The sequence below is a fragment of the Numida meleagris genome, chromosome 6 (genome assembly GCF_002078875.1).
Source record: "Numida meleagris isolate 19003 breed g44 Domestic line chromosome 6, NumMel1.0, whole genome shotgun sequence".
Lineage (NCBI taxonomy): Eukaryota > Metazoa > Chordata > Aves > Galliformes > Numididae > Numida > Numida meleagris.
The window spans coordinates 15,361,143-15,389,080 of record NC_034414.1 but is presented as its reverse complement, the minus strand read 5'-3'; the positions used below and the strand labels follow the sequence as shown (position 1 = coordinate 15,389,080).

General features: G+C 37.1%; 1 protein-coding gene and 1 long non-coding RNA gene across 2 annotated transcripts in view; one reads left to right on the top strand and one right to left on the bottom strand.

Moving 5' to 3' along the window:
* Positions 1-27,938, bottom strand: part of CHID1 (chitinase domain containing 1) — a 105,595-nt gene that overhangs the window by 25,944 nt on the left and 51,713 nt on the right. The gene's annotated exons all lie outside the window — the stretch shown is intronic.
* Positions 1,288-9,506, top strand: LOC110401539. The gene is made up of 3 exons (XR_002440416.1): positions 1,288-3,364; positions 7,541-7,760; positions 8,081-9,506. It is a non-coding gene; the product is annotated as an uncharacterized LOC110401539 (long non-coding RNA).

Genomic DNA, 27,938 nt, shown 5'->3' with positions numbered 1-27,938 from the left:
GAGCTTTTTTTTTTTTTTTCCAAATTATACTTCTGCTAATACTTGGAAATAAACGTCACTGATAAAATAGAAGTTATTTTTGAACAGTCATGATATGTAGGTTGCTCCGAAAGTAATGCCTCCTATTTATTTCTGTGGGAGCTACAACAGATACAAAGAGAACAATAACACTATTTGATAGAACAAATTCTCAGCAACAAGACATCGTTTTTCAGCGTAGTCACCACCATTAACTATGCTCTTTTGCCAGCAATGAACAAGAGTCTGCATGCCGTGCCCAGAAAACTGCAGCACTGGAGGTGACCTACTGTCGCTGCAGCCACTGCTGAAATGCACCATCCATTGCGTCACTGTGCTGACATAGACTGGTTGGTCTCCATAAACATTCAGCAAACATTGATGAATGTTAGTGGGTGCTCCTCTGTTGCCATCTGTCATACGACAACAGAATGTAATGGAATACTGGCAGGAAGGTTCAGTCTCTACTGCTGTACCACCAATATCACGGTGAAATCACAGGCCACAATAATAAAATAGGAGGCATTACTTTCAGAGAAATCATTGTGTTTCAGCAAGTGAGCTGCAGATAGAGACAAACTATATTTTCCAATCTTTTGTACTACCAAGTTTCAAAACAGACTAGCAACTACTGAAAACAGACTCCAAAAAAGGGCATTTATTGCCACTGAAATGTTGGTTAATGCAGATTTGTTTAAATGGTTTTAATGTATCGCCTTTATTGGAAGAAACAATTATTACAGAATTATTTTTGAATTGGCGTGATAAGGAAGCAGTAAACATTCTTGGCAATAAAACTCCAAACCTCATTTGAAGAATGAAATTATATCATATCGAAACTTTAAAGCAATCCAATATCATAAACAAAGCCAGTATTACAAGGGTACTGTGACTAAATGCTACGATCGTAATCTCAGTGAGATATACTTCAGGGATTTCACAATTTCAAGATCATGTGCATAAGTGACAATACTTAAAATGATGCTGTGAAAACTGAGGATTCAAAGATGATGTGCAAACTGATCAAAACTCTGGAAACTTGAGAGAGAGACTGAAAGATAGGAACTGTTTACTTTTGAAATGAAAAATAGTAAAAATGATGTAAGTAATACAATTTAGAGTGCCACATGAATATTTCTCGCCACTGTGTGGTTTTGGACTACAACACAAGATAGTCCTGTAAATGTGCAATGCCATCAAGTTTCAGTTTACTGTAACTGCTAATGCAAGCAACATTTCTTAACAATATATAAAGCAAAATATTAAACATGCGTTCATTTCCTTAGAAATTAGATAAAATATAAAAATATGATTTTTTAAAAAATAGAGATATAAAAATAACCCTGTCAAGAAGAGCGGGCTAGTACATCAAATACTTAAATAATGCAAGTAACTAGCTTGTCATGATCTAACACCACTTTGTCAGCTCTGCAACATGAAAACACATCCATAGGACTGTCACAGTTTGCACTGACACTACTTAAATCTATTACTCAATTACAACTAGTAAAGCAGGCAAAGAGACAAAGCAATCTGCTGTCAGCATAAAGCTTTTGCTACTTAAGAGTATGATTTTCATCACTTCTTCCTAATCATTAAGGCAAATTCCAGCAAAACTTTTAAAGCATTCTACATCTTAAACCTCATCTGGAGCAACAACTTTTTACCAGATCTCTCTAACTTAAGGAGACTGCAAGATATACATAGAATAGGGAAAAAAAGAAAATAAACTCAAATTTATGCCTTCTCTGAAAAACTGACCTTTCGGATTTCTCTGCAATTCGTCATCTCTATACAGAGGTGTAAATAAAACCCAGCATTTTTTAGCCACTTGTCATTTTGTGCTGGTGAAAACAGTAATAAAGTAGCAAGCTATGTAAGCATAAAAAAAAATGAAGATTTTCAAAGTAATGTATCAGGATTTACAAATATAATCCAAATAAAACCCAGAAGTTACAGAATCTAGTATACCTCATGCTTCTTTTCTGCTTTTGTGAGCACATATTTAAGCTATTTAATAGCAATTTAAGGACTATGAAGCACAAAATCTGTCTCCTCATAATGAAGTACAATATTTATAGATTTAAACAGATATCTATTCCAGAATCCTCGCACTGACAATCTTCATTCTGTGAAAGCAATAAAGAGACTTGTCTTCATTTGCTTCTTTCACACCCACAGCTCTGCAAACACCATATTGCTTTCACTTGCATTAACAAGCCTCTGCATTGCCATTCCGCCCTTCTGTGTTTCAACCAAAAGTAACAACACAATCTTTTCCAAACACTTCTGTGTTATTTCTGTGCTAGAGGTCATGGAACACCCTTTTCCCACCCCAATAAATCTTTCAAATTACGCTTCTTCAAGATGCATTTTTATCAGCTACCCCTGACAGGTAAGAGAACACCCCTAAGCTATGAATTTTGCTTAAGGTTATGAAAACACCAGATTTCTTCTGGCCTCAGAGCACACACCCTTTGCAGTACTCCACGAGAGCTGCAGATCAGGTCTCCAGATCAGGTGCAATAAGGAAGCATTTGCTGACCATCTACTGCAGGAACCTTCGAGAAGAGCTTGCTCAGGGAAAGCATACACTACCAATGAATTTGCAGCATCTGTGCTAGTTGCAAGGAACAGTCCATTCCTGGAGAACAAGGCAGGACCCGCCTCCGAGAAACCTATCAGGGAGGCAAAGAGAACTGCAGCACTGTCATCAGGTGAGACCCAGTAAAGGTAAGAGCACAAAGACAGTGAACTTCAAATCCAGCAACCTGTACATACAGTGACAGAAGAGAGTGGAGCTTATGTTGTCACTTCCACTGCTTGTCAATGCTCTTTTTGTGTTTGTTTGTTTTTCCTCCATTCAACTGCTGCAGAGATTTTCCTAGAAAAGTACCAACTCCAGAAACACAACTTTTCTGTTAAATCCCTGCTAAAATCTCACCACAAGCATTAATTATGCTAATTAGAACCGCTGCAAGTGGAGAACAAACATCACATGCAGCTTATCTCAAAGCATCGGGTGAGCTCTTCATTCAGTTTCATAGAAATGGGCTATTACACGTGAATATTTTTCCATCTACCCTTCCTAGCCATTCACTCCAGTATTCCTCAGAACACAGGCACCAGATAAAATATTTGGTCACGGCTCTCTTGAGAAAGTTTGAGCGCTTAACTGCACAGCAGATGGAATCACAATTACTACCAGGTGTAATTTTCCATGCTTTACTACTTTAACTTAGATTATTTGTATTCATAGTGATTTCAAAACAAGAAAGACCTGCTGAAGTCAACTGAAGCCTCTATACTGCTTCTATATTCATCTGCCTCTATATTCATCTTGCAGGTAAGTTGGTGTTTTTCCCAAGTCTTATCTTAGTCGAATGGCTTTTACTTATTATTTACTAATAACTTCAATTAATGATTGAAGATTGAAGATGCAATCAATGAATGATTCAAGATGCAGTGTGCACTGGCAGCCCAGAAGGGCAACTATGTTCTGGGCTGCATTAAAAGAGGAGTGGCCAGCAGGAAGAGGGAGGTGGTGGTCCCCCTCTACTCGGCTCTTGTGAGGCCCCATCTGGAGTACTGTGTCCAGGCCTGGGGCCCCCAGCACAAGAAGGACGTGGAGCTCTGGGAACGAATTCAGAGGAGGCCACCAAGATGATCAGAGGGCTGGAGCACCTCTCCTATGAGGAAAGGTTGAGGGAACTGGGCTTGTTTAGCTTGGAGAAGAGAAGGCTCCGGGGAGACCTCACTGTGGCCTTCCAATACTTGAAGGGAGCATATAAACAGGAGGGGGAACGGTTGTTTATGAGGATGGATAGCAATAGGACAAGGGGGAATGGTTTTAAACTGAGACGGGGGAGGTTTAGGTTAGATATTAGGAGGGAGTTTTTCTCTCAGAGGGCGGTGACGCACTGGAACAGGTTGCCCAAGGAGGTTGTGGATGCCCCATCCCTGGAGGCATTCAAGGCCAGGCTGGACGTGGCTCTGGGCAGCCTGGTCTAGTGGTCGGCGACCCTGCACTCAGCAGGGGGGTTGAAACTCGATGATCTTTGAGGTCCTTTTCAACCCAGGCCATTCTATGATTCTATGATTCAAGATACCAGTGGTAATTTTCCAGCAAACAGCAGCTGAAGTGAAGTATTTGCTGGGACAGCAGTGATGGTTAGAGGTGTGGTTCTTTGCTTGTGGCAGTACTTATCCACCAAGTGAGGAGTTCTTTGTGTATGCAGTGAAGCCTTACACTGGGAGTGTTTTCTGTGGTAACTATGCCCACTAATATTTTTAGTGCCAACTCCAAACATTTGCAGGCTGGTACAAATATTTATATGAAATTTATGCAAATATTTGCAAAACTGCTCTGAGATCACCATTTATTTTAGGTATGGAAAATTCCCATCAGAATCCTGTACTAAAGAGGAAGGTAAACAAAGACACTCCAGAACAAGGAACAATTCTATACCTGGAGAGACATCATGTGACACGAAACCTATATTTCTGCACAATAATTTTATGTCCTATTTCTTAAATACGTGTGTTTTACATTACCTAAGTGTTTTAATATTACAGTAAGCGTCAAGAGCCATAAAGAGTTACTTTTGACCTTTAAATCCATATTTGCATGTGCACAAATGGACACTCACATCACAGCAATTTCCCTGAGAAGCAGCCTGAATTTTCAGCTGAACCAACATTCCAGTAATGATGTCACCGAAACAGCAGTGTTGGGCTAACCACAAGTACATGTGGCATCAGAAATTAAAACATGTAAGCTGTAAGTTGACCTTGTTTGGAAATCTGGCAAGAACCTTCGAAGAGCTGACAGCATTGCATCTCGTTATCAGTCATCTGCTCTGAATTCCAGGAATCTTGGGGAATTTACCCTACGTAAGACAGATCAAATTATTTTTGAGTTCCTTACACACCTATGGTATTTTTAAACTTTAAGGCTGCATCTGTGTTTTGCTTTGTACATCCTCTTTATTCTTGTATGTCTGCTAGCTCTCTATGTGCCCTTAAAATTTCAAAGTACCATTGCATAACCTTCAATAACCATTTTGGTTGAGAAAAATAGCAGTTAGGCAATCAGATAAAAATGTAGTATCAGCTAAGTAATAACAAAAGTTACTCAAATGCTGTGTTTTTCAACTATGTTCCCCTTAAAGATGATTTTGTGTGATACAGAACTATAAAAAACACCTCACCAGCCCCCACACCTGTCTGTTTATCAGCTTTTCTGTGATCCTGCTGTGACTCTATGGACAGAAGTCTCATCCTCAGCTTAACGACGTGGAAAACTAAAAAGATATCCCCGAACACTGCTTTTCAAAAAGACTGCTTTATCAACTGAAATGAATTATAAATGTTCCCTAAACTATTAGAATTTATTTGGAACGATGTCTCCACTCTTTCATTTGGCATACAGTCCACTTGCTCTTTCCATCTCCAAACAACAATGTTAGTTAGAATTAATAAGTATTGGTTATGATCCAGCCTATTAACGTAGCAAGATTGATCCACGGGGTGTTTTATAGCTTGTTAAAATTTTATTAGCTAACGCAGATCATCAGTAAAAACTGTTTAATTGGCTAATTGCTACAGCTGTTTCTGTCAGCGATGCTTGTGATACTTTCCATGTATACAATAGTGCCTACTCCTGAAAAGCCTGACATTCGTCTTTACAGGAGACTCTCTTACTGCAGTTTGGTATTATGTGAAAACACAGAAGATTTTCCTCTCTTAACACCTCTTATGGAAAACACTAGATTATGTTAAAGCTTCACACAGAACAGTCTTTTTTAAAAAAAATTAGAAAATTAAAAAGATTAAGAGTCTTTCACTGTCTTGGTCTGATAAGCAGTGACCTTGGTTTGATAAGCAGTGCTATGCTGGGCTGACAAGGGATTACTACAGCATCTCACAGTCTTTGTTCAAGCTGTATAGCAGCTGCTTCACAATCTCAACCCAGCTAAGCAAGTATTTGCACTAGAAAACATTTAGCAAGTGGTATTTAGCCAGCTGGATTTAGAAGAATGATGATATTCCACAATTATTATTAGCAGCACGTAGTTTTATTTGAGTTCTATTTCAAGAGATAAAATTAGGTTTAATGTGCAGAAAGTTTTCATTTTCTCCATAAACAACTTGCTCTATCTGCTTGTAATATGAAGATTGTGTTTAAAAACATCAAGACTATATTTTTGTTTACTGTAACAGTTCATAACTGCTGCATAAGAACAGCAGAATTCCATGCTGTACTGCAGATGTCTATATAAGGTTTACCAATTTTTCTTTTATTTTTTTTTCTATTCTAACGGATTATCTAGGATACATTTTAAAACAATTTATCCCTTATTTAGTACTGCTAGGCACTCCTGACATTGAAATCCTAAAACCCACCCTGTACATGGAATATTATTTTTTACTTTGCCTTCCAGTTCTAACTTGAGACAGTGCACAGATACTTTGCCTGAAATCCAACAAAACTTTCTTTGCTTGTTGAACAACAACAGCAGTAGTTATGCAACAGAGAGCATCATCCTAGCAGATTGTTAAATCTGCTTGCTAATTATACCTTCAGTGTTGATCAATGCTGGAACTGAATTAATGCATTACAAATACATGACATGTGTCTTAAGCTACAAATACATCTACAGTCTTCTGAATAATGAAGTGAAAATTAAATTTAACCACAGTTCAACATAATTCATGCTTATGCTACTAAAGCCTGAGCGCTTGTAAAGCTTCTATGAGCTTATCAAGTCATAAAAAACTAGGGTAACTACAGTCTGTATTACTCTTTTAGTGTCTCACACATATTATTGTAGCTCAACTCTCCTAATCTGATTTTCTAATTTTTTTTTATAAAAATCAGTATCTGATTTTTAACTGTTATCCAATATTTCTTACCCTTGAAAGGGTCATCTTTAAGTGTATTTATATAGCAGACCAAAGAAAAAGAAGAAAAGATGAAACAATTAGGCATACGATTAGCATTATAACTATAATTTATAGATTAAAAAAAAAAAAAAGCGTTCACTTCTTAACGCTCAAATGCCTTTTCTACTCCAGAACCCACTTCTACTCTCACTTGTTTTATGGTTGTTTCCCTGAATTCTGAAGATCCTTTCAAATACTAATTATTCATAAAGTATTGAACTGGGAAGAGAATACTGTCTACACTTCTTACTTCATGAGATTTTGAGAGAATCCACAGTTCTGAACCTCACCTTGAGATAAACAGAAACTCTTGAGGTTCCTAGGAACTGTGATGGCAGCTGGATGTAATTCGTATCGTGCATGGTTCCAATGGCACATATTACTCTGATAGCTTTTGGGATATCCTGACCAGTCAACCTCAACTGTTCTTTCCAAGAAAAATAACTGAAAAAAGGTATAGTGTAAGAGAATTTAAACCAGTAATCAAAACAAATGTTCAGATAAAACATATCCTGAAATAATATTAAAAAAAAGACAACTTACAAATTTACACTTTTTTTATTTTTTTCTGAGACAGAGCCAAGAGGAGGTGACTGTTATGCACCACACTATGGGTAATCTCAGAGCAAAGGCATGCAGCCACTGACCGTGTTGGTTATAACGCAGTCTATCACCTGTCCTTTTGGGGCAAAAGCCCTGAAAGCTTCGCAATTTCCAACATCTTCTACTGGGGAATGGAAAGCTAAAAACAAGGACCCTGACAGATGGCATCTGGAGACAGAACAGCCAGCCTTATGGTATGTGTCAGAATCATGATTTTTATCAAGCTTTGACTTTTAAGACAAAATTCTTAAGAGCAGAGAAAATTTTCTTCTTAAGTAGCAGACAACAAGTTTCAGGACAGACCATACTGAATCTTTTCTAATACCATCTGTTAATACCAGATGAACATGCAAGTACTGTGTTTATGCTGGCAATCATTAGTATGTTTGTTCAGTTGTATCTTGATAAACACCACAAGTTGGTTAGCAGACAGAAAATCTGCAGAGTAAGGAGTAGGTCCAGCTAGGCTGATTAAGAAAACTCATATTAGAGGAAACTTTTTGTACCATTGCAGGTTTTAAAACTCTACTGTTTAAGGCAAAGAAATAGAAGACCAAACAAGACTGGAAACTGGAGAAAAAATCCCAAGCTAGTATTTAGAAAACCTGCAACAAAATGTATCAACATTTTCTTGTGATTCACTGGAAGACACAACTCATCTAAAAGAATATGCAACTGTTTCATATGAAAGATGGTTGCTCATTTGATCTTTCAGCAAGAATTCTATCCATTATAAGGTAATATGGAGCATCCCCTCCTGATGGCCAACTGAAACTCGTAACAGCATCTGTCTCAAATTTAATGAATACAACACACTTGGCTAGTACCAAAAACTAACACTGCAGTACAATTCAATACGGCTACCGCAGAGGAGGAATCCATGCTTTTTGGAATAATTTTTTAGCTATTAAATCTTAATATAAGGAAGTCATATTTATTATTTTTCTTAGATAAGGAAGCATGGTTTAGATGACTTTAAAGTTTATTACTACTACGGTTGGCTGCAGAAATGAGAACCGATTTGCAAAAACTCAGTCCTTTACAACTCCAGCTACCCCCATTCATGAAAAATTAGGTATGACATTTGGGTGCCAAATATTAACTAATTATAAAAGATTGTGGTATGAGAAAAATCACTGTCATCCCTTGCCATCAATATAAAATGGCTAATTTCGCCACGGTATAAACCTCCAAATTACCCAAAACTTTATTACAAGTCCTCAGGATAGAATGAATGCAATTCATTTAATTATCCTGATTTAAAGGAAAGATGAACTTTCATGATGTGATTATAAAACCAACAGACCTCATGAGAATCAACAAGTTTGAATCAGTATTTTCAGTCTGTGGCACTGCAACACTTCATTAGAATGCAAAACCACAGGCTTGCATCCATTCACTTAGCCAGAAAAGAAAACAGTTAAGCTGGCATTTTTCAGTTCATCATTCCAAGACACTTAGTACAGTGGGTAAGAAATGAAATTACATTATACCGGTCATTATCTATGCCTAAAATGTTTTTATTTGTCATACTCCAACATTACTAAAATCCCTTTCAGCCTTTGAAAGCCTTGATGTCCTACATAGTTCTCTTCAGTACCATCACCACTAAATGATCACAGTGCAACTGTACTGCCATCAGCTTTGCAATGTAAATGTGTGTGCTGGAACATCACGGTCTTCACATCTAAATAAACATTACAGAGATCAGAGTTTTTTGTTGCCTTTTTGAACCAAGGGAGGGATGGGGAACCCAACAACCCAACTTCATGCTCAGATGTCAAGTTTGTAGTGGTATATGAATTCCACAAATTAAAGGAATTTGGGTTGGTTACAATTCCCTGTGCAAGCATATAATTAATAAAATGGGAATAAACCTTGCTGTACAATTTGTGCCAGCACTTGCTCTAATTTCCCAGGCAGCTACAGCCTCATTACCTCCAGATTTGTGCATCTCATTATGATGCTGACACACACACTTGTGTGATTAGCACTGAAATTACAGATTCATCCTGATTTAGTGTGGCCTTCATTGCTGTTAATTAGGCAACGAAATGTGGAAACTGTTACGGCATTTTAATTACCTGAATGATGCAATGAGATTTGTATGCTTAAAAAAAAAAAAGAAGTAGAACGAAATCTTTTCTTTGGAACACTTTCTGGTTCTGATGAAAACAGCTGATTGAGAGAAATTTAATACCTTGTTTTGTGGGTGGTTGAGAAGATCCATCCTGTCTGTATCTGCTACGTACAGTTTTGTTTGAAAAATGACAGATCAAAAATGGCCTTCTATTAAAGGGCATCAAAATGTGCAGAAAGAAAACCATGAATAGAATAAAGACAAATGAATTAGTTAATGTAAGTACATTTTTTTATATTATTTTGGCCAAGATCCTTCAGAAGTCTGGAGGAATAGCCACCAGTAAGAACAACAAATGTACAGTAGCATAATCTCAAGGGAAGGCAACATCAAAGCCTCAAGAGAAGAAGCGATGTTGTACTTGGTTGTTGTATTTGGGTTGAAGTAATTTTGTACATATCATGCTGTGAGCATATGAGCCACATGTTCTTGTGTGCTGACACCGTGGTTGCCCTGTGACACCTTGCTGGAGGAAGGCCAGCAGGAGGAGGCTGCCCCTATGACACAGGATTGAGCTAACGAATTGTCCCCCAGCAACAGCATACTTCAGGTACACAGCTCACACGTAAGTACTTACATGTAAACACACAAATGTATGGGTTTGAATATTGAACTGCACCGTACCTCCACCATGCGTTTGTATTTCTGTATGTACTTTAATTATGACAGGCATCTTCTTGACAAGCACAGAAAAGAACATAGAGCCCGGCAAGCCTGCAGACAGCTGCTGACAATGCAAGCATGGAATTTGCAGAAAAGCACTGTACTTCTGACACATTTTTTGTTACAGACTCAGATTTCCAGAACATTATTCTCACTATGCCCATTTAATCACATTTGATAGGCTGTTGCCCATTTAAATCATTCTTCAACAGCATATCCTACATAAATGTTATTTGACCACAAATAACATTTTCATTTTGGCAATAATAACTAAGATCTCTTAAGCCTATCCACTCCTGTCATCCTCTATTGGGTAGAATTTTGTGATTTTTTTCTATTACAAGATCAAAAAAGCCCCACAGTATTATGCTTATTTGCGAAAAGAAAACTGAACTGGTGTCATAGTTTTTCAGCAGACAAGAGATTTTGAATAGATTTTAAATGGGAAAGCATCAGGAAATTTGAGAAGGAAAGTTCTCAAAGAGGGGAGGATCACCTCCCTTGACCTGCTGGCCATGCTTTATTTAATGCACTCCAGGACACCCCTGGCATTCTTGGAAACAAGGGCACACTGTTGGCTCAAGGCCAACCTGCTGGCCCCCAGGACACCCAGGTCCTTCTCGGCAGTCCTTCCTTGTTTATAAGAACAAGGTCCAGCAGTACACCTCTCGTCACTGGCTCCTCCCCGACCTGCATCAGAAAGTTATCTTCAACTGTGTGTGCCTGGCAGTGTTGTTTTTCCAGCAAATGTCAGGTTGATTGAAGTACCCCATGAGAACCACTGCCTGCGATCATGATGCTACTTTCAGCTGCCCAATCAGGAAGCCTATAGTAAGCACTTACAACCCATATTAGCCTGCCCCTAATCTCTCTATTCATTCTCCATCCATCCCTAGGCAGAGCTTTATACATTCCCATTGTTCATAAAGAGCAACTCCACCACCTCACCTTGCTGGCCTGTCTTTCCTAAGAAGTATGTAGCTACCCATGACAGCACTCCAGTCATGTGAGCTGTTCCACCATGCCTCCATGATCACAAGGAGATCACGATGCTGTGACCACACACACAGATCTCTAGTTCTTCTGTTTATTCCCCATGCTGCACACATTAGCATACAGGCACTTCAGAGAAGAAAAGGAAGCAGAGGAATTGGTATTACAGATCTACTAACTTCTAACATGTAAAACTCCAGCATGCCTTCAACCGGGTATTTAGTTCAGAAAGCATGGAAAACTGTTTCAGAGAGATTTTATCCATGATTTCTTTCATGTAGATATGATTGACATTTTTCTAGCAAAGAAGTTAGTTGTTTTCTCTGAATGTTGATTAGGTTACTATTTAGATTACTAATTACTTAAATATTTGTTTTAAAATTCTCATAAAGACTAATATTTTTCTCTCTCAAGCCAATACAGTTCCCATTGTATTTCTGGAGTCATAACACACCACCTTCTCCTTCCATTGCCACATGCCCATTCAGACATTCTGCTATAAAGCAGAAATACCACAGTATTCAGACCTAAATATGCTTTACTGGGGGCAAAATATGAATATCTGAAAAGATTATCTGACCCCCTTCCTTCTGGATCCCCTGTACTTTTGATATCACAGTCACATCCCTGAAAATAATTTTGGTAAGGGCACCAGAAAGATGATATTATTGAATAGAGTATCTGCCTGAGGAAGTAAATATGGAAAGAAAAAAAACCAACAAAAATCCCAAACCCAAGACTGATAGGTTTAATATACAGAAATAAGCATGAGTTAATCCAGCCATTTTTCACTCTAAAGCCAGCTCCCCCAGAAGCATTTTACAAGAATAAGTACCACAATTTTTCAAATACTAGAGTTGCAAATATTAAGCAATCTGCCAAAGGCTACAAAAGTCAATAAGAGAATCACGAGCAGAGTCCAGTTCCTTGCTGAATTCATTAAACTGCTAATCAAAGCCCGTTGAGAAGTACGGGCAAGAAACGCATACACCTAATATAAGCAAGAAAATAATGTTGGTGGAATAAATACAAATAAATGCACACACTGTGGCATCACTGGAGCATTTCAAGCCACTTGAAAAAGCAGAGAAAAATCTATGCAAATGGAGTCTTCTTTCTTTTATTTTCTTCTTAAAGGTACCACATAGCTGCATCTTCCAGTTAAGTGCTGAAGTTCAGCCTCTCTATGCATCATCTTCTGAAGCTCAGAAAGTAGACAATATCAGCCTGTCTATTCTTATTAAACATCATCCTTTTCCCCATGATCCTTAAGCATTACTGTACTTGACAGCCAACCTTTCCAGTTTTGACCATCCATTTATACACAAATAGGTAAAAATCTCCAGCTGGATACACATTTTTATTTTACAGCTGACACAGAACAGCAGAAGAGTTGGTATTGCCCCCACTAGGCCAGTGGACTGTCCCAGTTTGGTGCACATATTCCCAGCAAAATTGACAAAATTTCCTATGAATTGGATGATTTTTTTAGTGCACACAGTTGAGTACAGCCAAATAATAGAGAGTGATGAGAAATTCCCAAACATGAAGTGAGACACATTGGAAGGTTCCACTCTGTAGTGGAAATGCTAAGTCATAGCTTGAACCAGTGACTGAGCACCTGGTGGGAAGGCAGGGCCAACCCAGGAGAGCTCAGGTGCATGCAATGCAGCTGCATGACCAGAAGGGGTGGATCCTGGCTCCACCCCTTCCCAGACCTCATTTAAGGGTTGGCCGTGGAGGTGAGGGTATTTTGCTGGAGATCCTTGTGTTCTTGAGGTCTTCTGGAGGTAAGCAGTTTATTTCCTTTATTTCTGGGTCTACAGCTGTTGCATTTGAGCAAGTTCTCACTTGCTGCAGCCTGGGATCTTGCTACTCTGCTGTCATTGTTGTGCTTTCCATCGTATTACACACCCTGACCAGGTTTAACAAACTAGCTCAGAATAATGAAGATCATTAAACTGAAAGCTGTATTCTAAATAATGTATGAAGTATATTCTACCTATAACGTCATGCAGCTTTTCTCAACAGCCACTAACAGGGACTAAGTTATTTCTACTCCCCTAGCTCCCTCTCACATCCCTTCTTCCTCTGTAGAGAATTAGTGAACTGCTATTTCTTTGGCTTAAAATCAAAAGGCTGATGTCTTACACTAAATTCTAGCATACGATTTCCACAATAGCTTTGTGAGCTAATAGCCTACATTTTCATAATCTAGCATAGGCTGCTATACAAGCATATTTCCCATAGGGTAGTATCTAATGCACATGATGGGTCATCTCACTGAGTATTTTTAAGCAGAGCAGGAAGGGGGGCACTTATATGAATTCTAAAATAAGCACACTAAAATAGAAGAGCTTAAGAAGAATTACTGCACTACCTGGCAAATCAACATAAAGATATACCCAGCACACAAAGCATCCCAGTCACCCCTGTCAGGCATTTGTTATTACAGCATTCAACTTAGATCCTTTACAAGTTCTGTCTTCACACAGAATTTGCAATATTTCAGGTACAAAATGTAGGCAGAGTTCTCATCTCACACATACATAATAAACAATTTAAGAATGTATTCTGCCACAGAAATTGGTCATTCTATGAAGCGTTTTCCATTAAGCAAGTAGGAGAAAAAAAACAAAACTTTTCCACCAGAAGTGTGGACAGCAAAACTGTTCAACTGCAGTACAATACACTAAGCAATTAAGGAATGTTTTTTTATAAAAAAAATCAGTTTGCAACAGCCAGCTGAGGTTAATTATGTGTATGAATGAAGCATTCCTTTCCTGAGCTTGTATTTATCTTACTAGATATGAATTTTTCTTTTCCATATTCTTTGTGTGTTCAGGCTCACTAATTATGACACTATTTTGTACAGAGAAAAATGGGTAGGAAATGTAAAGGAAGTTTGCAAGACAGCAGGAAAAACTCAAATTTGATGATAGAACATCAATAATCTAAATTACAGCCTTTTGCTTACCAAGAGGAACTGTGTCCATCTCTTGCAGTAGCTCACAAAACTGCGAACACTAGAACACTAACTTGACCTGAGATTACAAAGAAATTTCTGATGGCTCAAACAGAATTATATCACAGCACTCAGCACAAGTAAAAATAACAGGAAATTGCATGTACCAATCTGCACTGATACTGCACCTGAACACTGAAAGAGATCAAACCAAGCAATTGCTAAGCTACTGTTTACAGTCATTCATAAAAGTAGTGTTTGCCTCTGACCCTTCCCCAAACCCTTTAACATCACGTTCAGTGACATCAGTACAACGCTTCCATGAATGGTTAATAGGGTAAATATCATCCCATCAGCCAGCATCCCTGTACTCAGCTTATATTTCCTCAGAGAGGAAGGATGCCTGAAAACCTATCTCAAATTCTAGACGTGCATGCACTGCCACTTGTTCCCAGCCCCAAGATGACTGCAAAATCTTTCACTGTATCTACAGAATTTGCAAGTAAATAAATAAATGCATTTAAAGCCTGTAATTTAAAAGGAAAACATTCAGGAGCAGAAAAGATGGAGATGCTGATGAAATCTGAAGTTAAGCATCACTGCATTGCTCAGGAGTTGCCAGGGCAGCTAAGAGGGCATATAGAATTGTGACAGACACAGAAACTGCAAGGACGTGGTACGCAGATTCTTTGCAGGTGATAAACATCACCCTCTGTAATTGTCTCCTGAGTCTTTTTATGGAACACGTGTACGTTAACCTCTGTAACTTAAAAAGAAACAAACGTGTGTGACCATTTATAGTACTTAGCAAGCATCTCAGACACATCAACAATGAAAGTCACAATGTCAATATGTGTGAAGTTTACATATTTTCATGGCCACTGATGCCATTGAAGATGGTGATTCACTTATGAGAATTTGCTGTCTTTTGTAAACTACAAATCACCTGGTAAGGCAAGCTAACTATAATTTTAAGGAAGTTAAAATATTATGCCTTTATATGTATCACATGAATCATGAGACTGAGACATGAGTCACTTATTCTTGTTGCGGTCCATCACCAGGATTATCTCCTTTCCATCTAGTACAGGCTCTTTGGCACCTCTCAAGGACCCTGTGCTTAACATCATTTAAGAAATGTTGACCCACCTTTCTCTGGATACTCCTTCCACAATGGTGTCACCTTGAAATAATGCATCAAGTGCCATGTACACTTTCTACTAATAGTCACTGCTACAGCAAGTACACTTACTAGCCAGTGTAATTAGCTGCAAGTTTCGGAACGTCATTTCACCACACAAGGCTGAGTGACAGATGGGATACAGTCAATCTGACCACTAAGGTCTTTACGAATTGCAAAGATTAGCAAACCTCAGTAAGAAAATGCCCTGAAGTATATATTTGCAATTTCTCTGTTAGAGGCTATTAAAAGTTATTCATATGCCACAGCCAGAATGAGACAAAAATAGAAAGCTTACATAATCATCTATTACGAAGAATGAGTACTTAATGTAAAAATAATTGGAAATGGGCTTGTAAGCAGCCACTGGAAGGCTAGAGTTGACTTAGCTCTAAAAATACACAATAATGGATTTGTTGGTTAGTGGCTCTAAAGGACATTCAGCTAATCTGCATTAATTTATAAACACTGCATGTGACTTGGTCACGGAAATAGCATAACTGCATGCCTATATCAACTTGGCTTAGTAACAGAGCTGTTGGAAAGCAGAACAGAACTATTAGATCAGCAACAATTGCCAGGTTATGATTCAATCACCCATTAAACATCACTGATGGAAACAGAGGTAATAGAGCCAAAGTTACAAGATTTATTTTGCTAGAAGTTGGAATGCAAATATCTAAAGGACAATAAACAGGTAGGAAGTAATTTTCTGCTTTTAACTAGGCAAGAAACATTGCAGAGGCATTTGAAGTAATCACATTTTGCAGTTTGTACACAAGTAGATCACCCAGTCCTCACTTTAAAAATGAGTTCTGCAGGTGAAGGTAAAGAGATTACATTAAGTGGTACCACTCAGTAAGACTGGAAAAGGAAAGAGAAAAGCAGCTAATACACAAGTCCTGACTAAGACTCCAAAGAAAGTGCTTACTATTTCAGGTAAAATGTAAGGTATCCTTAACTTTTCTCTTAGGAAATCTTTCTTCCTAGCATTAAGTGTGTTTAATGTTCAATATAACAATATGTTCAATATAATAGATTCATTAGTGCAGCTCAGTCCCAAAATACATTAAAATGTTCTGTGCAACTTGCATAAATATTGTCTGTTACCATCAATATGCTTCCAGCCTTGCTTAATATCTATAATGGTGTACACGAGTATACATGCAACAAGAACATTAGTCTGACAATTGTTTCAATTAAAGAAGAGTGTAACTCTTTTTAAAGGATCTCTCTACTGTCACAAACCTTTCAAAATAGATAAGGAGTCATAATGCCCACTTGAACATATATAAAGCAGACATGGCTCTCAAGGAAATAAATAACTGCAGATATAGTCTATGATAAGCAACCCATATTTTCACCAAATTATACTGCTCATTGCTTCACTATCATGTTAAAGAACCTTCATAGCTCCACCAAAGTGCCACTTAAAGGATGATTTGCTAGAAGGAGAAAGAAGATGACACGGCCTTGTGATATTCAGGGGTCACAGCAAAATTAATCAGCATGTGTTGCCATCAGCACTATGTCTGAGAGTTCAAGCTATCTGGAGGTGAAAGAATATAAAATCAAAGCTGAACTGTGACTCAGTAGATAGGTCAGGAAAGATCTCCTTTCATTTTCAGCTCGTCTCTTTGCATAATATACCATGTGTAATAGAGGCCTTACCCACTGAAGTTGAACTGCAAAAACACTAGTTGTAGAGTGTATTAAGGAAGGAAGACATTTGCTGCATCTTTTTAAGTGTGCTACTAGTATACACTACCCTTCATGAGAATACTCATTGCAATTTGAAAATGAAGTTATATATTATCACTGGTGCATTGATTTATTTCATCTGAAAAAAGGAGGGGAAGGGAAGCAAAACCCAAAAACCCAGCAGGAAAGCCCATAAACTTCCAAAGTATCTCCTCTTTATTGAAATATGTAGGTGGAGGAAGTGTTCACAGTTAAAGAAAAAGACATTTAAGACTTAAGGTCCTTAAAACTGTATTAGAGGTATCAGTCAACATCAAATCTTAAGGGGCTTTATAGTACCTCATTCTGAAATGCAGCACATCTCTGCAAATGAATACATACAAGAATATTTTACATAATTACATCAACACTTGAAAAAACCCACTGTCAACATGATACCAAGAGTGAAAAGAAGCTGCTTTTCAGGAAGCTCCTGGTAAATGGCATTTCCTAGGATGTTACAATATGAACCAAACTATTTGTACATAAAGTAAAACAATAATTAATACAGTGAGAACAAGTATGATTTTTATATTAATGTTACCATTTTCAAGCAATATGATAAACTGCCTCTGGCATTTAGTGCCAGGAATAACAAAATTTTTTGAATTAATTATCACAATTCTTCAGATTGTACCTTGAAGTGGAACAAAGGTACAGCTTACAGATGCTTTCAGATCACACAAGTCAGAAACTCCACATACAGAAATCATACATCTAACTAAGTAGCACCAGCACAAAGAACAGTTGCTTTTCAGTTCAGCACTCTAGGAAGATGTTTTTAGGCTTTTTGTAAATAATACCTGTAAAGTTATCCTTAAAAACAAACAAACAAAACAACCACAACTCAACAAAGATTTCTCTAATCCTTGTCTACATCCCAGGCAACTGAGATGCATTTTCACCCATTGCAGTAGTTGAGGCTGGGGCAAATTCCTGCTGTAGAGAACAGTCCAAAGCTGTAAAATTAAATTTCAGCCCTCCATTTCTTTGGAAGAAAGCTTCTCTAATATTTTAGGAGAACCCTAAATGTAGCTCAAACTCTAATATTCTAATATCTGCCTCTTCAGAATGAAAACTCAGCTTACATTGACAACAAACCCCTAAACCTGTCCTGACGACAGGAAACTAGAAGGTATACACTTGTAACATCTCTGCTGTGTTTGATTCTGGCAGCATTTCCCTACTAATATTGTTTTCATAGCAGCTGTGAAACAGTGGGTCACCTCCACTGGTGCAGCCATGTTCCAGGTAGCCATGTAGATTTTTACTAGTGCAGCACGTAGACTCATGTTCATTCCCAATGAAAATGCATAGCTAATGGTGGTCACTACATTGAAAAACGGTGTTTTGGAGCTGAAAATTTGCTCTATCAAATAGTGTTACTGTGCTCTTTTTATCTGTTGTAGTTTCCACAGAAATAAATAGGAAGCATTACTTTCTGAGCAGCCTACGTATTTTGGATTCCTTCTGTTAATAAGAGCTAACAAACCAATAAACTCTGTTCATATCAGTAGCAATCTCAGAATCAAAGCTGGGATAACAAAGTACATTTAGATCCAAAACTCATGAACTGGATAAGGAAATTAAATTTCCTTTTAGTGACCTAAATTGATTATGCATAGCAGCAAATTTGGCAACACAACCAAGTCTGCAGAGTAAAGGATGTTTGTACTAATGAATGCACCACGGACATTAATACCTCAATCTAGCTAAATCCTATCAGGTCCCTAATGACTTTTACATATGTTTCTTTTAAGGCACTTCCCTACTAATCACACTTTGTTCAACAAATAGTACTTTGAAATAGTAGCCAAGTGACTTAATAATTGTGGCTGATAATCACAGTTCTGCATATCAGAGAAGTGCAACTTCTTTGAAAATATTGTTTTCCGTTTCCAGCAATGGTGTTAAGTGATTCAAAAGCATCATTTCATGCTTCCTGTAGTACCCACACAAAATGGAAACTTGTCTTTTATTTCACAGTAGCAGATGAATACACACAAAAATATACTGCTAATATAGGGTCATTTGCTACTTGTTTTATGGATTTTAACTGGTATTCTCGTCAAGCTTGAGCGAAAGCTATTTAATGTGACTGATACAGAATGAATTTCATCTTACTCAAATAATTTTGCAGTACTTATTTTCATTAGAGGAGAAACCTCCTCAGGTCATAGGCAATAGAGATGTTTCATTTCCCTTCGTACTCTGAACTCTACCTGGAATTAAACATAGTGCTTTAGTATCTGGATATATTTGAATCTGCTCAAACAGGATTTAATATTCTTCTGTAAATAGAAAAGTCTATCTATATTAATATATACTGGCACAGAACTCTTGCAAGTGTTATTACATGGATATGTAAAATATCATAAAATAATCACTGTATACATATATAGAAAATGTAACATTGAAATAAGCAGTATTTTTTTATCCAGTAAGTGCTTGGATTTTCCACTATGATGAAAGCCATTTTTAGTCAAATGTAGTCCTGAGTTAGTAAAATTTATGCTACTTCTAAAGGAAAAAAGCACCTAAGAAGTTACTATATCAATTAAATGGAAGCGCGCCAAATAAGGAATATACTAATAACTTCAGGAATAAGAAAAGTTAATTCTTTTGCATTAACTGGTCTTCTGGGGTTTCTAATGGGCTGAATCTCGTCTACTATGGGATTTTAACATTGACATGTTTCTAATGAGAGGTTAATGAATCTAATCTCTCATACTACAGTGAAACACAAGATTGGGATTCAGGGAGCCAGCTCCGATAGTCTTTGGCTTTGTTCCACTTGAGTTCACTTATTTATGAAGAAGTTTCCATCAGATGTTTCATTTCTTACTGAAATGCAAAGTGACTTGGGAGAGAACAGTCCCTGTGGTACAGAAAAGACTGTCAGCAGCCCAAGGAAAAGGCCAATTTAAAATTAAAATTCATTAACCTTAGCATCTGTCAAACAGTTTTGAAAAGGAAAAAAATAAAGTAGGCGGAGAATACAGTAGACAAACAGAACTGCCGCTCTTTACCTGCTTCCCAGCAAGCTATGTATTAAATCAAAAGCCTTCATTCTCTGAGAACTATCTGCATTTGATACACAGAAATGATGAAATCTGGCTGAGTACTATACTTCACTGACAACTCCCTGATCTACTTGGTATTTGAAAAGGATGAAAATACCCTTCAGTCTTCCTCTTCCAATTTATGCAATTATTTACCACCCGAATCCTTTTCCTAAGGAATGTAAAATCCAGGAACAACTTTTAGTCGTGTAAAGTAGAGACCTTGTAGGAAAAGCCAGGAAAAATAGCTGAAAGACAACTTAGTGATAGTGAAGCATTTATGCAGGACAAAATCACTGTGGGTGAGACAGCGTATTCTTCACTTGGGCTGTGCATTCTACAATTGTACTGTGCTTACACAGTCCACAACTGTGTTCATTACATGCTACTGCAATTCAAATAATGTATAGTAGAACACTGGCAAAACAAAAGAATAATTTTTTCCTCTCTTCAGAAACCAACATTTTTTTTCCTAAAAATTTTAGTGAGATTTAAAGATGAAAGACTAATAAAGGAAAAAAACCCAAGACATTTAATTTTCCACACAAGCACTAAGACCATTCCCCTTGTGAGGAGCTGCAGGCCACCATGAGGCCTCCTCTCAGCCTCCTCTGCTCTGCACTGACTAAATCAAGGGACCTCAGACACTTCCCACACATCGTGCCCTCCAGACCCTTCACCTTTTTTGTAGCGCTCTTGTCGGCACTCTCTAGTAGTTTTATGTCCTCCTTACGTTGTGGCACCCAACCATTTTAAGGCCTAGTTCCTAAATATTCCTGACGGTAATATTACAGCTAACAAAGGAAGTTTCTGAGGTCACCTGAAATGTGATTACAGACACTCAGACAGACTTGCGTATTTGGGTTTCATTCTTGTCAGTTTAAACAGTATTAAGAAAATAAGTGAGTTTACCTAACTAGTTTCCAGTAGAATATTGCTTACCATGTAACTTCAGAGCAAATACTTCTATCATCTTTTTGAGGTTTGGAACAGTGTAAAGCAATTAAGTATTTTAGCCAAATTTATGTACAGTCCATCAGAAAGTATCCCACCAGCCAGGCCTAGAAATCTACCTAACATCAAAACAGTGTTACAATACTTGAAGTAAAACCACATCCAAAGATTCACAACATGAGAGATGCACGGATAACATGACCTACCCCTAACCTAACCCTAACCTAAATACACATTTTGCAACAGTTTCCGAATTTGGTTTAAATTAGTCCATATGTCCAAAGGGCACTGCAGAGAAAAACTGCACAGACAAGATGGCCAGCAGAGACAACACGAGTCATAAACTTTATTTCCTTAAGAAATCAAGAAAAATAGAAATAACCAGGATCACTCAAGATGTGAAATGTATCAAATGAAAACCAATAATGCACTTGAGCACACACACATGTGTATAAATAGATTAATAGATAAACACCTCAAAGCAAATAGAACTCTAACTTCGAGCAGTTCTCAAAATGATATTACTGCTCACTGCTAATTCAAAAATCAATTTTTAGCATCGCAATCTATTTTAGCTCTGTCCTCCAAACAGGATCTTTTTTTTGCAGTTTAATGAATACTTGGAATTTATTTTTGTACATTTTATATTTCCTAGCAATTCAAATCACAATTCTGCAATTTAACAGTCCCATAACTTAGGTAAATAAGTACATTTCATACAAGTTATTCACAGCCATTCTTACTGCTTTTCAAATGTTGTCATATTTCTACTTTCCAACAGTGAATTATTAGCGTTCCACTCTCATGCCTCTCTGCTTAGCTTCTTTTTAAGTTTATTCTTGCCTGGAATAAAGATATTTTTGAATCCATACAGGTTGCAGTGACCCAAAGTCCAGTAATACTTCAAATATCTTATTCATATTTCTGATTTATTTTTAAGTTTAACATGCTTTTCTGCCTCCCTCACCAGATCTCTATTTGAATTTCAAATATTAAACCAAGTCTGTTCATTCACTTCCTATTGGAGCTCAGGTTCCTTATTTGGGTTACTAAACTTCTCTTCTGGGCCCAGGGACATTCCTTTTTGGTGATACTTCAATGAGAGAATGTTTAAACTGTTCTGAAAGCGACACAGCCCTAGCAGTCTGAAGTATTCTAATCTAAGAACTTTTTCTTTCACATTATAAACTTGTAAAAAAAATATATGGAACTTAGAATTCTGAGCAGAATCTCTTAACAAACACATGCTTCCCCACTACCTGGGATAAGAGATCACATACGGGAATGGTGAACTTTGCAAGAGATGAAAATATAAATTAAAAGTTATACAGTAAAAGCTTTAAAAATTTTTGAATGCATAACTGAAAAAAAATCACACATTGTGTAAGCCTAAATAGAACAGCATGCTAGCACAACAAGATTTACAGCACTGGTAACATTATTGTATTGTTATCTGTTTCCAGCACAAAAGCAGTCCATTAAAATAAGCCTCCAGTACTGCTGCAAGACAGCATCCTATATTCTTGGTTGACAAAGATTGTTCTCCTTTGGATAGGCAGCATTTAAAACTAACACTGTCCACAAACAAACAAAGACAAATAACCTGGAACCTATGCAAATTCATTTCTTTTAAGGGCAGTTAAAATGGTCCTAAAGGTTTCCTTCAACAGGCCCTCAAATAAGGCAGAATATCCTACAACTTCTTTGTTTATTCTTTCCAAGTACTCCTGGTAACCATAAAGACAAGGGAACAGGAGGTAGAATTTTCTGCACAGATCTCTGGATCATTTCATTGTTGCACAACCACTTGCATGCTAGGTAAAACCAGAACCAATGTTGGTAGAAAACATGTTTAGGAAGCAAAAATACAAATTATTTCCCTTTAGTGTGACTTTTTTTTTCTTCCCTTCAGTTGTGCAGCAAATCTGCTAGAAGTTTTGTTTGTTTTAAAAAATTGCTGTTTTCTTTACCTGTCAAATATCTACTCTCCAATCAAATGGTCTAGAGACAAAAGGCAAAGAGATTCCATTCATGAAGATGACATTTAGCAATAAGCTAAGGTAATGAGTCTGAAGCTGTAAGGTACAAGGTGGTAAGTGAGGGGAACAGCAAGAGCCTTGAAGAGGAGCCAGAAGAATCAGGGATCAAGAATAACAAGAGATTATGCCAAGGATTTATAAAATTGATTAATTGTATACAAAGGAAAAAGAAGGATAAGGGATAAGAGAAGGGATGTGCCCCCCAATACTTTGAGAGACCCCACAGGGGTTATGCCCCAATGGACTCTGCCTTTATTTGAATAAAGAAAGCTGAAGGTTCTCCTCTGTCTCTTTTTGGGATGAAGATGATTGAGCAAGCCTAGTGGAGCAGAAAGTTTCCTAGCAGTATGTGTTTAAAAAAAAAAAAGCAAAAACCCCAAACAACAGAAGACAAAAGCAGACACCAGTTAAACTACTCCAGCTAACATCCCAATATCTATTATACTATCACTGCCCAGAATTTATGAATTGTACATCAGCTATTCTCCATTGCTCTAAACTGTGTACCACAGATCTTTTGTTAAGTGGTATCTTTTTAATTTTAGATGCAGAACAGCTACAAAAGCACAAAATGCGTGTCAAAATTAATTTCAAGTTGTTTCATACTCATAAAAATCTCAGTATTTGCCACAGTTCAAGGTACCGCTCTCACCTGCAGTACTCCTGGAACTTAAATACATACACATTTGCTTTTCTGATAGTTCAAAATAAAGGGGAAAGAGATTAAGCAAATTCCTAACTTTTTACAGCAAAGTTAACAGCAGAGTTAAGAAAGAAAATAAAAATGAGCATTTTACTTCTATTTAAAATTTTCCCTTTGTACTGCCACATCCTTTACCTCTCAGAAATGTAACCAGGAATTTTTGTCTTAAATTAGCCAAAAGAATATGAGTCTCTGCATGGATGCCTGGCTGTTTTGAATAAGCTTTCCTTTCATTTGCTGTCCAAACTCCACTACTTTTCTAATCTTATTAATTCTAGTTTGCTTTGGAGCCAAGGGAGGGGCGGGGGTAGAACTTTGCCCCCCTGATAGTGCAGTTGTTTATAAACATAGCAATTGGAAATACAAATTTAGCAAGAATGCAAAGGAAAAGGAAACATTTATGCATGTTCTCCTCAGATACCATACTGGTTGTAGTTAGCAGTGAAAGACAAAGGCCTCAGTTTGACAGCTCCAGTAAAAAAGAAATTCTGGAAGAGGAAAATCCCATGTTAGCAGACAGATTGCTATAGGCATAATTAGAAACTGTTCAAAGGAAGTGCAAAGACAAGGCAGGCTCCGTAGTTAAGAACATAGCTTCAGGCAACAGGGTTTGAAAGTTCTGATCTAAGGTCACAAATTCCCCTAAAATAGCAGATACATACTTTAGGATGGGATGAGCATTTGAAGCTGTTCAATATACGCTGTGTGTAAAATATGCTAAAATCAATTATTTTTAAAATGTATTCGTATTCATAATAACAATGGAAACAAAGACTTCAAGTTTAAAAAGAAATCAAGTTCTGATAATAGATTTTTATTCAGTGAAAAAGAAGTTTGTGTATATCATAAGCTTTTTAAAATATATATATTTTTTAAATATATTTTTTTTATAATTTCATGTCGAGAAATAGTCCATTACTAAAATTTGGATACTAAAGAAATTAAAGCTGACAAAATGTTTTAATTGCAGACATTTCCAAACCTAAACAAGGGAAAAATGGGGCAGAAGATAAATACATGTCAGAATCCAAGACAGATTCTGAACAGTGGTCTAAATACCAGCAGCCAAGAAGAAAATACCACCTCTGTTAGTTAAATATTACTCTGTGGTCTTCAAGCATATTTTGGAATACAGGACACTAAGGTAGCAATTATAACTAAAAAAAGAATAAGAACTTTGGAAGTAGCCTCATTCTCTTACAATTTTAACTCCTCTGTAAGTATTAGAGTGTATCATATTGTATTGCTTCATTCGGTTTATCAGAATATAATGAAATAAGTGTTAAACTCCAAAACCAACTTCCCACATGGACAAAAAGAATCTAAAATTTCAAATGAGAAACAACATGTAAGAGCAAAGACAGCTGAAGTTATGCACATTGCTGAGAAGGGAATTTTAGTAAAGTTGGAGAAAGTGAACAGAAAAAAAAAAGCAGCTAAAAGATCACTTCGTCTCCCATCCAAGCACAAGATCACTGAGAAGTCCTGAACAAATTGTTTCCTCTGTAGCTACAGACTCCCTGCTGCTTTAATCTATCTACTAAGGCACCTGAAGATTTTAAGCTTATGTTCCTAACACACTCCTTTATGTATGTATGTATCTTTCCATCAGTACTAACATAACGTTATTTATTTTGGAAGACATTACCGTATGTAGTAAAACATGCAGTCAATCTTATTATGCAGCTTGATAATGACCATGTCACAACAGACCAATGGCAAATGGTTTCCTTGCAAACTATCAGTGTTTACTATTTACTTTAGGCAAATTCACATTTCAATATCAGACCCTTGTTTTAAAAAACAAAACAAAGCCCAAATACATTAAACAAACAACCAAATGGATTTTTCAATTTTTCCTAATGCGGTTGCTAAATAAATGCTGCCAGTCAGCTACAGAGCTCCAGGTGTACCTTATGCTTAATATTAACTTTATGGATTTACTCAAGGATGACTCCAGGGTTATGGAGCAAGAAGAAAACACTTCATTTTTGTAGAGGTTTTCAGATCTGATTGAAATTTATTGATGGGGCTCTCCGTAAGCTCGATGTATTACTGCTAGTGGTGCAGGGCTTTTTTGTTTTGTCTGGGGATAAATCTAATTTAAAATAAATACAATATTTCTCAAGCACCTTAGTTTCTCCTGACCTAAATTCTAATTTATTTTCTTAAGATAAAGCTGTTTTTTGGTTGAGATCTTCCATCAAGTTTCTTTCATGACTAGATTTGTGCAGATGGATGAAAAGAACTAAAATATACCTGAAAATAATCATTTCTAAATCAGAAAAAGTATTACGCACATACTGCTCTACCTGGACGCGCTTTTGAAAGGAAGCACTCCTGCCTTTATTAATTCATCGTTCTAAAAATCTTTTAATTGGTATATTTGATATCCACTTTCCATGTGCAGATGTTTATAATACTAGTTTCCAGAGTCAAAAGTCATAGCAATTATGAGTGATAAGCAATTTACCGTTCATCTTTAACTATTTTACCTAGTCGCACGCACTCTAACTTGTATTCCCAAGAAACAGACGAGTGAGAAAAAATGGACAGAAACAAAACCAGGGTAAACGCAACACATGAGAATGCCTGGACCTAATGTCAACAAAACACAACTGAAAAATTAGAGCAATCCCAGTGCAGAAGAATTTTAAACCGGTAACTAAGTAGCTGTCAAGGGGATATGGGACACCCTCGTTAGATTTTTAACTGAACATTTAATTGTTATCTGCAGAGACTCTGTGGTCCCCAGGATGTTTTTACCACATCATGTACTCATTCACTGGGTAATGTGGGCTCAGGAACGCTGGTTTGCAATGATGATGTTACTTTCACAGGTTTGGTGATCAAAGGTCTTGCTGAGGATTGTTGTCTCATCGATTTCTCTCCATACACTCTCATAACTCAAGATGCTAAAATCTAGGGCCAATTCCACAGATTGCTATTGCCAATGCAAATCACAGCTTTTCACTCATATTGTCCATACTAAAATATATTCCACTTCATACAAAGCTTTCTCAAAATGTCTAGTGCCTCATTACTGTAAAACGAGGAATACAGTGGAATCACTATATCTAAATCCATTAAAACTAATTCAAAGCAGTGAAAGAATATGGAAAGTGACAGCTTTGTTGACTTTTACCTTTTCGGGTTTATAGCTGCAAGTGATCAGCATATTAAGCATATTAACCCACAACTCACTTGGAACCAGCATAGGAAAATAAATTACTAGGGCTCAAAGTCGGCATTTCCTTAGACTACTGATGACTCAAGGAAGTTTTGCTTTTACTCAAACAGGAAAAAATTATCTTGTAAAACAGCAATGTCTCTAAATTTTGCTAAGTACAAGGAAACACTAATGATAAGATGATCTCCTCTGGGTTTCACCACTGCAGTAGATAATTCACTCTTGTATTGAAAATTGCAAGCACTACCTGCCTCTATCATCCCACCCAGTGTTTGAGGTTGGCAGGTGTACTCTCCAGTATTTGACTACATGTTACCTCTGTCTCCTGATCAATGTCCTCAAACACAAATGGAGCGTGCATGTACCTGCTCTAAGCCTGGCAATACAACTACCTTGAACTGCACCTGAAATAAAATTCTGGAGAAATTTTCTTTCTGCTCTCCAGCCACAGGGGCAGGTAAATAAAAAAAGGCTGAAGTTATTTGTAGAAGTTGTGGTATATGGAGAGATGTTAAGGTTTTCAAAGACAGTTTCCTTCTGAAATAGATAACAAAAGCTACACTTAATTTAAATATGGAAATGACTGCATTAAATGGTAAGAAAGAAGCAACCACTCAGGAGATAGAGATATATTTAGGGCATAATCTTGTAGATTTCATTCACCTTCCAAATAGTGCTTTTGTAATAATCTTTGTAATGTACGTATCGTGATGAAAGGAAATTAAGTATCAGTCTACCTTGAT